Below are 12,248 nucleotides of genomic sequence, written 5' to 3'. Positions count from 1 at the left end.
AGCTGGTTGACAGACCAAACCCAAAGACGACTCATGAATGTTTCCTCGTCATCCTGGGAAAAAGTGACAAGTAGGGTTCTGACCTGGACATGTTGTCGTTTAACGTCTTTATAAATGATTTGGATGAAGGAATTGAGGGGATGCTAATCAAATTTGCACATGACGATAAATGGGGAGGGGTAGCCAATGCCACTGAAGATAGATTTGGGATTCACAATGAATTTAACCAGATTGGAGAACTGGGCCGAATCTAACAAAATGAATTGCAGGAGGGACAAATGTCAGGTTCTGAACTTTAGCAGGAATAGCCAGCTGCACAAATATAAGATGAGAGACATTTGGCTTGCTAACCATAAATGTGAAAAGGATTGAGGGGTCTTAGCAAACTGGAAGGTTAACACGGGTCAACAGTGTGATGCAGCAGTAAAAAAAGCTAATGCTATTCTAGGCTGCTGGACACGGGGGGCACTGTGGGTTAAACCACAGAGCCTAGGACTTGCCGATCAGAAGGTCGGCGGTTCGAATCCCTGCAACGGGGTGAGCTCCCGTTGCTCAGTCCCTGCTCCTGCCAACCTAGCAGTTACAAAGCACCTCAAAGTGCAAGTAGATAAATAGGTACTGCTCCGGCAGGAAGATAAACGGCGTTTCCATGCGCTGCTCTGGTTCGCCAGAAGCGGCTTAGTCCTGCTGGCCACATGACCCGGAAGCTGGACGCCGGCTCCCTTGGCCTGTAAAGCAAGATGAGCGCCGCAACCCCAGAGTCGGCCACGACTGGACCTAATGGTCAGGGGTCCCTTTACCTATTCTAGACTGAATCAACAGAAGTCTAGGGTCTAGATCAAGGCAAGTCATAGTACCATTCTATTTTGCCTTTGTTGAGCCACACTTGGAAGTCCTGTGTCCAGTTCTGGGTGCCCCAGTTTAAGAAGGATGTGGACAAGCTGGAAAGTGTGCAGAGATCTGGAAACCAAGGGTCTGGAAACCAAGCCTTGTGAGGAATGGTTGAGGGAGTTGGGGATGTTTAGCCTGGAAAAAAAGGAGATATGAAAAGCCGCATTCAAATATCTTAAGGGCTGCCACATGGAGGAGGGAGCATGCTTGTCTTCTGCTGCTCTGGAGGGTAGGACTCGAACCCATGGCTTCAAGTTGCAAGAAAGGAGATTCTGACTAAACCAGGCATAGGCAAACTCAGCCCGCCAGATGTTTTGGGACTACAACTCCCATCATCCCTGACCACTGGCCCTGCTAGCTAGGGATGATGGGAGTTGTAGTCCCAAAACAGCTGGAGGGCCAAGTTCGCCTATGCCTGGACTGAACATTTGGCAAAACTTTCTGTTCAGCAGTGGAACAGACTCCCACAAGAGGTGGTGGATTCACCTTCCTTGGAGGTTTTTAAACAGAAATTGGATGGCCATCAGTCACGGACGCTTTAGCTGAGATTCCTGCATCGAAGAGGGGTTGGACTGGATGACCCCCAGGGGTCCCTTCCAATTCTAAGATTCTCTGATAAGAGGAAAAGGTTTTCGCCCTTCATAGCACTAGCCGATGAAGCTGGATGTTGGGAGGTTCAGGACAAATAAGTCCTTCGCGCAGCACAGTGTTAAACCATGGAACTCCCTCCCACTTGAATGGCTTGAAAAGAGGCTTTCCTCCATAAATTTGTCTTATCGATGGCTATGGGCCATGATGTTTAAGCTCTGCCTCCGCAGCTGGGGAGGCAGCGATGTTTCTGAATTTCGCTTGCTGGAAACTGCAGGAGGGGAGATTGCTGCTCTTAAACTCTGCCTGGACATTTGCCCATCGTGGGCATGTTTAGCCCAGGACAGAGGAGATACATGAGCGACGCCTTCAAATATCTAAAAGGAAGATGGAGCAAGCTTGTTTTCGCCTGATCCAGAAGGTAGGACTCGAATCCATGGCTTCGGGTGACAAGAGGTTCCGATTGAACAGGAAGAACTAACAGGTGGCAAGAGCTATTTGACAGTGGAACAGACGCCCACAATACTGTCATACCTCTGGTTAAATATGCTTCAGGTTGAGTGTTTTCGGGTTGTGCGCCATGGCGACCCAGAAGTAACGGAATGCGTTACTTCTGGGTTTCGCCGCTTGCGCATGCGCGGACGCTCCAAATGACGTCATGCGTGGAAGCGGCAAATCGCGATCCTTGCAGGCGCGGGTTGCGTTCGCTTCAGAATGGAAACAGGGCTCAGGAACGTTCGCAACCACTGTAATAATAAAATAATAATAAATTTATTATTTATACCCCGCCCATCTGGCTGGGTCTCCCCAGCCACCCTGGGCGGCTTCCAACAAAATATTAAAAGCTTCCCTAAACAGGGCTGCCTTCAGATGTCTTCTAACAGTCGGATAGTTGTTTATTTCCTTGACATCTGGTGGGAGGACGTTCCACAGGGTGGGTGCCACCACCGAGAAGGCCCTCTGCCTGGTTCCCTGCAACTTAAAACTTCTTGCAGGGAGGGAACTGCCAGAAGGCCCTTGGAGCTGGACCTCAGCGTCCGAACAGAATGATGGGGGTGGAGATGCTCCTTCAGGTCTACTGGGCCTTTGAGGCCATTTAGGACTTTCAAGGTCAGCACCAACACTTTGAATTGTGCTCGGAAACATCAAGAGGTGATGGACTCTCCCTCTTCGGAGGCTTTTAAGTAGACATTGGACGGCCATCTGTCAAGGGTGCTTTGGTTGTGATTCTGGCATTGCACGTAGTTGCACGAAAAGACCTTTTGGGGGGGGGCAGGGGTCCCATCCAGTACCATGACTCTACGACTGAGAAGTTACCAATCCTAACACTTTCACATTTAAAAAATAAATACTGGGAACTGCAAGGCTGGACTGCTTCCATCTTCTAGGTAAATTAAACAACGTTCAAGGATACAGAGCAAGCCTTGCTGAAGATGACTTGGCATGGCAGGTGCAAATCATGTCCAATTAATTGTTGAGAGAGTCATATTCAAAAGTAAGTGACTTGCTGAACAGCGGCCCAAAAAAGGCTTTTGATAAATGTTCCTGGCCAAGGACTCTGGAGCAAATTAATGGCTCGCACGGTAAGGTTATTTATTTATTGCATTTGTATCACACACGAGGACCTCCAGGGAGGGTCTTGTTTAATCTACACAACAGTATTGCGAGGAGGGCTAGGCTAAGAGAGGCAGCGACTCTCCCTGGTCTCAGCAACCACTACACCACACTGCCTCTCCTGGATAAGAGTGAAAGGTAAAGGGACCCCTGACCATTAGGTCCAGTTGTGGCCGACTCGAGTTGCGGCGCTGAACTCGCTTTACTGGCCGAGGGAGCCGGCGTACAGCTTCCAGGTCGTGTGGCCAGCATGACTAAGCCGCTTCTGGCAAACCAGAGCAGCGCACGGAAACGCCGTTTACCTTCCTGCCGGAGTGGTACCTACTTATCTACTTGCACTTTGATGTGCTTTCAAACTGCTAGGTTGGCAGGAGCAGGGACCGAGCAACGGGAGCTCACTCTGTTGCGGGGATTCGAACCACCAACCTTCTGATCAGCAAGTCCTAGGCTCTGTGGTTTAACCCACAGCTCCACCCGCGTCCCGGATAAGAGAGGGCCCCTTAAATAACTGGTTAAGGAACTGAGAGGAATAAATGGATTGATCTCACAACAGAGGGATATTAATTGGGGGGGGGGTTTCCCTCCCACCAGACTAAGAGTTGCTTTTGGGACTAGTTCATAAATAGTCCAGAAGGGGCAAAGTTTGCTAACACTTCTCAATTTTGTTTCAAAAAGAAAAGCCAAGTTTTTGCAAGTGGGTTTTAGGTGCTAAATTTATAAATGGGTTTAGTCATTTGAGAATCCCGATGGATGTCTGAATTAATAAAACACCAGGGTATAAATGATAAATTATTATTATATGTTTCATCTCGGCAGCGGATGAAACTGGTTCTGAAATCAAGGGAGCGGACATCTGCAAGTAAACCGGTTTTATGTTGTGCACCAGCAATTTCATAACCCTTAATGTCTGAATCCTCCGCCGCAAGAGCAAAAGGCAGAGATGGCAGGACAGCCTTGCAAAGTTAATTTTAAGAATGCCATTTTCAAAGGCATTTTAGTCCAATGCTGGCTGTTCTTTCCCGATACAACTATCAAAGAGTTTTTAAGAACCTCCTAAATCTAAAGAAACCATTCTGATACTTCAGTTAAAAAAAAAGACCAGTTTGGAGAATCAAAAGCTTTCGAGACATCTAATTTAAAAGGTTTGCTGCACTTCTTGCTATCCTGTATACTATTTAATCCCCTGCAAATTGGATGTGATATTTGTCTACCATAAACTCCCACTTAAATCTGGACGGGCCAATGATGGAAAGATACTCAACCAATTAGCAAGAACAGCTGTTTTTGATCTGTTACAGTTGTTCTGTTTTATATACATTATAAAATGCGTTAGGAACATTCAACGCGCCCCCCCCCCCAAAAAAAAAGATGGATGGGAATTAAAGCAGGGAAAGCCGTTGGATAAAGTGATGTGTTTTGATTGAGAAGATCTGCAGCTGGCAGTGACTGACTTAGGGAAATGATATTGGGCTTGTGGGGGGGTTAGCAGGATGAAAACAATGATATGCAAATGGCAAGTTCCAGGTTAGGGATCATTAGGAAAAGGGGAGAGCAAAATTTGAATGCTACAACAAACGCTTTTGCGCAAATCTATTATTGCAATTGCACTTGGAATGGATGTGGTTGCAGAACTCCCTTGAACCAGAATATCATAAATTTGTAAATAAACAGAAAATTTAAGAGGGGGGGAGGGATAATGGGCAAATCCTGGCAATGTATATGTGCAGAGTGACTAGATCCACAAAGTCTGTCCACCCACCTCACATTCATTTGGTGGAAAGAGAAGAGCCCAAGACATTTTGCTGCCTGAAGCGAAGGACGAGATGAGATGGGGTATTGCATTTTCACTGAAAAGACCCCCAAATCACCAGACTTGCCGGTGCCAACGCATTTCCCAGTTCCAGCGCAGCCAATTTAGCAGAACTGATAAAGGGCACCGTAGTAAGAACAGCCTTGTTTTGTTCCTAATGTTCACCCCAAAATAAAACAGGTTTCTTCTTTATAAGAAGGCCTGCAAGTGAAATTACTGACAGCGCATCATCGGTTCACGTTTGCTTGCCAAAGCAGGTAATTTGCACTATAGGTCTTTAAAAAAAACAACAGACACACAGTGTGTATTTGGCTGTTAACCAGAAGGGGGCAAGGCTATGGGCAGGATTCCTGCACACCTGGGGCTGGACTAGGTTGACTCTCAAGGTCCCTTCCAACTCTGCAATTCTATGAGCCTTCCACCATCTCACGTGCAAAGCAACCAGGCTGGCAGATGGCTCGCTCTTTGCCATGGGGCAGGGGTTCCACTGCGCTCGAGGCCAAGGGTCTGCTTAATGGGGTACCACATGCTCCCCTAACAGCGGACTGTCTGGCCAGAGTGGTGCATGCTCTGGTTATCTCTCGCTTGGACTACTGCCATGCGCTCTATGTGGGGCTACCTTTGAAGGTGACTCGGAAACTACAATTAATCCAGAATGCGGAAGCTAGAAGAAGAGGAGGAGTTTGGATTTGATATCCCGCCTTTCACTCCCCTTCAGGAGTCCCAAAGCGGCTAACATTCTCCTTTCCCTTCCTCCCCCACAACAAACACTCTGTGAGGTGAGTGGGGCTAAGAGACTTCACAGAAGTGTGACTGGCCCAAGGTCACCCAGCAGCTGCATGTGGAGGAGCGGAGACGCGAACCCGGTTTCCCAGATTACGTGACTACCGCTCTTAACCACTACACCACACTGGCTAGACTGGGAGCGGCCGCCGAAACCGCATAACACCAGTCCTGAGATCTGCATTGCCTCCCAGGACATTTCAGAACACAATTCAAAGTGTTGGTGCTGACCTTTAAAGCCCTAAACGGCCTCAAAGGCCCAGGAGACCTGAAGGAGCGTCTCCAACCCCATCGTTCTACCTGGACACTCAGGTCCAGATCCGAGGGCCTTCTGGTGGTTCCCTCCCTGCGAGAAGCCAAGTTACAGGGAACCAGGCGGAGGGCCTTCTCGGTGGTGGCACCCACCCTGTGGAACGCCCTCCCCACCAGATGTCAAAGAGAACAAGAACTACCAGACTTTTAGAAGACCTCTGAAGGCAGCCCTGTTTAGGGAAGCTTTTAATGTTGAATAGATTATTGTACCGTATTTTTCTTTCTATAACACGCAGATTTTTTCTCCTAAAAAGGAAGGGGAAATGTCTGTGCATGTTATTGAGCGAATGTGTGGTCCCTGGAGCCGAAAAATCAGGCAAAAATCAAATCGTGCTTCACGAAGAAGGGAAAGCTGAAAAGAGGAAGTTGCTGCTTTCCTGCATTCTGCCTCAGGGTCTTACTGCCCACCCTTTTCTGTTTCGTTGCTGTGTTTGCTCAAACAGAACAAAGAGCAGGGAAAGCCCCTCCCCTCCAGGCAAGCAGAGGGGAAAGCAGAGTGCCGTTCCTTCCTCTCTGTGCTCCGGTGCTGCTGAAAACATGCAGGTGGGAGAGAGAGACAGAGAGAGAGAGAGCGCTGGCTGGCTTGGGTGGGTGCGTGGGGGAAACTTTTGCCTTCCTTTCCTCCCTCCTGTTATACCCCTGTAGCAGGACCCCCCCCCACCCCAATCATTCTGTTTGCACAAACTTCACACACACTCACACTCACACACTACATACGCCACATTTCTGTTATAAATTCATAGAAAATCAACCATACATCGGATTTGCACTGTTCCATTTTTTTACTCCATGTGACAAGGACTATCAAAGGGTTTGGTTTCTGGTCAGCCATAATCCCTTCACCATCCCAGCACATCCACAGGAGCCCTGCCCAGTTGCTATGTCAACCCTGATAATCCCAGACAGAAGACAATCAAAATCACAAAGAACAGTGGATTCACCACAGACTGAAACAAAGGACAATGATCAGCTCTTCCCTCTGGGGGCAGGAAACTGCAAACTCCTCATTGTCACCTGGAAAGTACTCATGGGGAGGGGGAAAGGAGGAACCAGCCGGGTGACAGGACACTCAGGTTACCACCACAACTCCTCCCTCAACCCCTCCTTTCTGTAACGTATGCATGATGTCAACCCCTCCTTTCTGTGATGTATGCATGATGTTTCTGGGGGTGGGCTTGAGCTAGAGGAGGGGAATTTCAAAAGTTTTTATAAGGTCTTGCAGCCCATTGTTCTGGGTCTTTTCCTCTCTCTTGCAAGTGAGGGGAATACCCTGTTGCAACAGTTCAATCAAGGCCAAGCCTACAGGCTGCTGTTTTGCTCCAAGTTATCCTGGTTGGTGTCTTTACTTTTTGTCCAAGGGAGCCCTCAGATTTTTCCGTTAACACCCCACTCCTGTATTCTTAGCCCTTCTGTTTTTCCTTCCCTCCCCACTTAAAATGTGGTTAAAAAGCATGGATCCACATGGATCCTCAGGATCTTTGCATTGGGTCACCCCCAAATTCACCACCAGAGAACATAGCATGTCCATGGCTACAGCCTGCCCCCCCCCAAATCACGCACCCACTGTTGTCTGGGGCTGCAATGGTGCAAAAACGTGGTTACAAAGCATGGATCCACATGGATCCTCAGGATCTTTGCATTGGGTCAGCCCAAATTCACCATCAGATCACGTCTGTGGCCACAGCATGAAGCACAAAAATGATACATCCACTGTTTAATTCAGAATGTTTTTTCCCTTGTTTTCCTCCTCTAAAAATGATGTGCGTGTTATGGTCAGGTGCGTGTTATAGAGCGAAAAATACGGTATTTTAATATTCTCTTGGAAGCTGCCCAGAGTGGCTGGGGAAACCCAGCCAGATGGGCGGGGTATAAATAATAATAATAATTACTACTACCAGCTGCCCAACACTTGCCCTGCCCTTCAGCACTCGCCGCCCGAGGCAGGAGCCTCATCCTGCCTCATGGCAGGGCCCAAGAGCCCTCGCCAGCCCGGTGCCCTTGGGGTGTGCTTTGGACTACAAATCCCATCAGCCCTGGCTTACCAGACCCTGGGGCAATGGGAGGTGTGGCGACGTATACAGAAACTCCATTATGGTTTCGTGTGGCCTGCGCACTTGGAACTCCTTGCCTACTGATATCAAGCAGACCCTTTCGCTGTAAGCTTTTTGGAGGCCTGCTAAAAGCACAAAAGATTTAGAGAAGTCTGCCCAGATGCTTAGGTCAGTGTGAATTTTAACCTGCTTTAAGAATTTTAATGAACTGCATGTTTTGAACCGTGGCTGGTAATCTTTTCAGGGATGGTTTTGTTTTTTGCAAACCACTCCGAGGCCTTTTTAACAATCGAACGGCTAGGGATAAAAATGACGAAATGAAAGGCCCCGCTGTGGACTGAAGAGGGACGAGGGCTTCGGATCGCTGGGCCAACCTGGAAGGAGCGCCATCCAAATCTAGGAAGTCAGCAGCCGGTTCCACAACCATCTAAGCTTTTATTTCCTTGCAAACTTTGCAGGGTGAAAGAGAAAAACTTTTGTTATTTACAAAAGATGCATTTTTTTTGGGGGGGGGATATTGTACAGAAAGGGGCGGGGGCGAAGGGGATTTGGCATCTTTTAACACCCATGAATATTTATACATATAACCCCTAATTGAAAAGCCAGACAGTTCCTACGTCTTTTTCCAGAGGAGGAGCATAACAAAAATGGGGGGGGGGGCTGGCAATTATGTACAGCAAAGAGAATCCCCCAAACTTAAGGCCCAGGAATAGAAGCTTAACAGTCCTGCCTCCACCCCCCACCCGAAACAAGAGGGGTGGAAGCGTTCACCCCCCCGCCACGTTTTGCACCTGGGGGGGTCAGAAGCTACAAAAAGAAGTCCGTTTTTGTTGTCGGGTAGTGGGGGAAAGAGTCTTTTAACTCCTTTAGTAATCATCTTCCTCGGCTGCCGTGGCTCCGTCCGACGCCCCACGGGTGGGGGGGGCGCTCTCTTTGCAAAGGCGGCAGAGGAACCCAGGAGTCCTGCGGGCAGCTGGCCGAGAGAGAAGTCAAGTCCTCGGGCAGCGACCGCCCTTAACATTCAGCGAACCACAAAGTTCAGGAGGGGGGATTCCCCCATCTCTCGGAGTTTCAAGTCCGTGCCGATTTCGCACCAGAGGCGGGGGGAAATAAACGCACACACACAACAAAACAAATCGGAAAAAAGCTCTGTAAACATGTTTCCACTCTCAGTAGGAGCTGGGAGGCCAAGGACGCCCCATCACAGTTTCGTGTAATACTTGGGGGGAGAAGGGGGGTCTCTTCTCCGCGCCGACGGCAGCAGCAGCAGCAGCAGCAGGGGCGAGGTAGATGGGCTTCTAGCCAACCCTTGGCTGATGAGGACTAGAAGCATGAAAAACAAAAGGAGGCGAGCAGGATCCGCACCCGAGAGTCCAGAGGAGGGTGGGAAGGTGGCACAGATCCACTGCCCACCCCGACCGTCCGCCTTCTGCCAACGTAGAAGCAGGCGAGCCCCCTCGCTCGTCTCCCGCCGGCCCCTGTGACGAGCGAAAACCGAGTGCGGGGGACCCAGGCGTCCGGGCGACGGCTCTTTTCCGGCTTCGCAACACCCCCTCCCCAAACCCTCGCGCCGCTCAGAGCTGGCACAAGTTCTAACACCCCTTTGGTTGGCTCAAGAGGCTCTGAGACAAAAAAATAATAATAATGCGCGCACACATACACACACACTCCCCGATCGAAACACAACCACCCACTGGAACAAAAAGAGGTCGCCGCCGCCGCCAGAAATCTCGCCCCTCCCCAGAAGCAAGTCAATTTGTACAATTTAAGGCATCGGGAAAAACGCAACAACGGAAAAAACAACACCCCCGCAAAGCTTTTCGCTAATTTTGGGAACGGCGAGAGTTTGGGACGCCGTGGCAGAAAGGGGAGAGACGCTCTTTTCTGAGATCTTCCCCCAAAATGGCCAAACCGAGACGCAGAGCATCCCTCGGTCTCTTTCTGCCTTCCCCCGTCCCAGCAGCCAACGTTGGAAAGCGATCCATTCCCTTTTTTCCCCCAACGCACGGGACTCTGGCGTCCCTTCTGGCACCCGGTAAAGTGGGAAAAATTAAAACCAAGTTCCCCCAAAGCAAACACACATACCAATAAAAGAAAAAACCTCAACACATAACCCTCCCACACTGGCAGCCAGGGGAGGTTGAACCCAGCAATTTTTACATTCATAGTCACATTCCAAATGGTTGCCCCCCCCAGACCAAAATACACACACAAATATATATATATATATATATATATCAGTTAAAGAAAGGCATTGATGCTGCTGCTGCTACGACTAAGGAAGGAAGTACTTGTGTCTCAAAAACACACACAAAAACCAAAACATTGTCTTATGTAGAGTGAAACTGGCATCAGAAATCGGACTCTTTCCTCCGGGGGGGGGGGCAAAGGCGGAGGAAGAGGAGTCCCCCCACTGTAGTGGCGGCTGTGGGGTTGCGCCCCCCCCGGCCCCCAACGCACAACCCCTTTCTACCATCTTCACATTTGGTGGATTTCCTCTCGAAACACAGCAACGAAAGCCCCACGTAAATTTGGGGTGGGGGGAAGAAGGGGTTTGGGGGCCCCCTCCTAAGCACGAATAGCCCCCCCTCCACCGTCCCAATTAACAGCTGGAATTAAAACCTTTTCCCAGCTTCTTCATGTGCTACAATTCTTCTTTTTTTAATCTCCTTATTGCTCGGGGTTTTTAATATTTTTTTTAAAGAAAAAACACCCATTGATAATACTGGGAGAACAACACACACACACCAACACACACACACCCCCAGGACCAACAGGTGGTTGAAGGTCATTTTTGCCCCCCCCCCCATAAACTGATAAGGCAAAAGTTTGCGCACAAATGCATGCGCGCACAAAACAGGTTCTGCGTGTGGGAGAAATCAAGCGTTTATGCAATTGAAGATGTTTAAGAGGTGGGGGGCGAGGGGGGTGGCAAATCCGCCGATCGCGGACGGGGAGCGCGTCCCGTTTCACTCACAGTCTCTCGCACTCTTCTCACAGATTGGGGGAAAATAATAATATTATTCTGGGTGGGCGTTTCCTCCAGTCAAGAGAGGAAGGGGCTGCGTCTCTGTCATTCTACTCTTGAGACCCCCCCTCCAACAACAAAGGACCCCCCCCCCGGATTACAGGTCAGGGCTGAGGAGTCTCCCGCTGCCACAAAGCCAGTTGTGTGTTTTTTTGTAAACTTTGCCCGTACCTTGATAAAAAGAAATGCACGAAGGAACAGAGAAGTCTTAGGATTATTACAGCTCGCAACCCCGTCCCGAGGTTTCGGTGCAAAAGGAACAAAGAAAGGGGGGGAGCAATATCCCAACAGGACACACGCAAAATTATATGGCAGGACGGTGCGGGAAGGGAAAAGACCCCCCCCAACACATACGCAACAAAGCCCCCCGTTTTGCAAGCGAGCGATTGATACGAGGGTCTGACGACGATAACAGCCCTTGATTGGCAAAGGAAGCAGCTTTCCTAAAATACATTCTTGAGGCAATATCCTTCTCCGCTCCCCCCCCCCCAGGGCAAAAATAAAATAAAATGAGGAGAGGGTGAAATGGTACCAAGTCTTCGGACGCGAGAGATGCCGTCTCCGTAGCTCATCGCCCGTTTGGCAGGAGAGACGGACGGGTGCCACTCTCGTCGGAGAGCCGCTGGAGGTGGAGGAATAATGCCAAAGTTGGCCACCTTGGGAACCCCAACTCCCTGACACACACACTCCAAAGAGGACGTCTACTCAGGAGGAGGCCTTACCCACTGTGGACCCCCCACGCCCCACTGCCGCCAAAGGGGGAAACAGCTTTTGGAGTCACAGAAGAGGAGGAAGAGGAGAAGGAGGTGGCCCTCGATTCGGGGCGCCTGGGGTGGGGTCTCCCCTCCTCCACAGATGAATACTGACCAGAAGGTAAATGCGAGTGGGGCAGAGGCACCAGGGGGGGGGTCCGATCCCCCCTCCACCCTGAAAAAACGAGCAGCCTTCTTCCATCCTACTTTGAGAGAGAGAAAGAGGCGGAGAGGGAGGACCGGACCTCTCCAAGCCATCGCCTCGTCCTCCTGCCTTGTAACACAGGAACCATTATAAAAAAAATCACAGTATTTTAAGTGGGGGGTGGGTATTCAAAACAACACACACACACAATCGATCCTTCCGAGTTTGTGGTCTCGCGCAAACATAAAATACGGAACATCAGAAGATTGCAAAC

This window comes from Podarcis vaucheri, assembly GCF_965113315.1.
Source record: "Podarcis vaucheri genome assembly, chromosome: 13".
Classification (NCBI taxonomy): domain Eukaryota; kingdom Metazoa; phylum Chordata; class Lepidosauria; order Squamata; family Lacertidae; genus Podarcis; species Podarcis vaucheri.
This window is presented reverse-complemented; position numbering follows the sequence as displayed.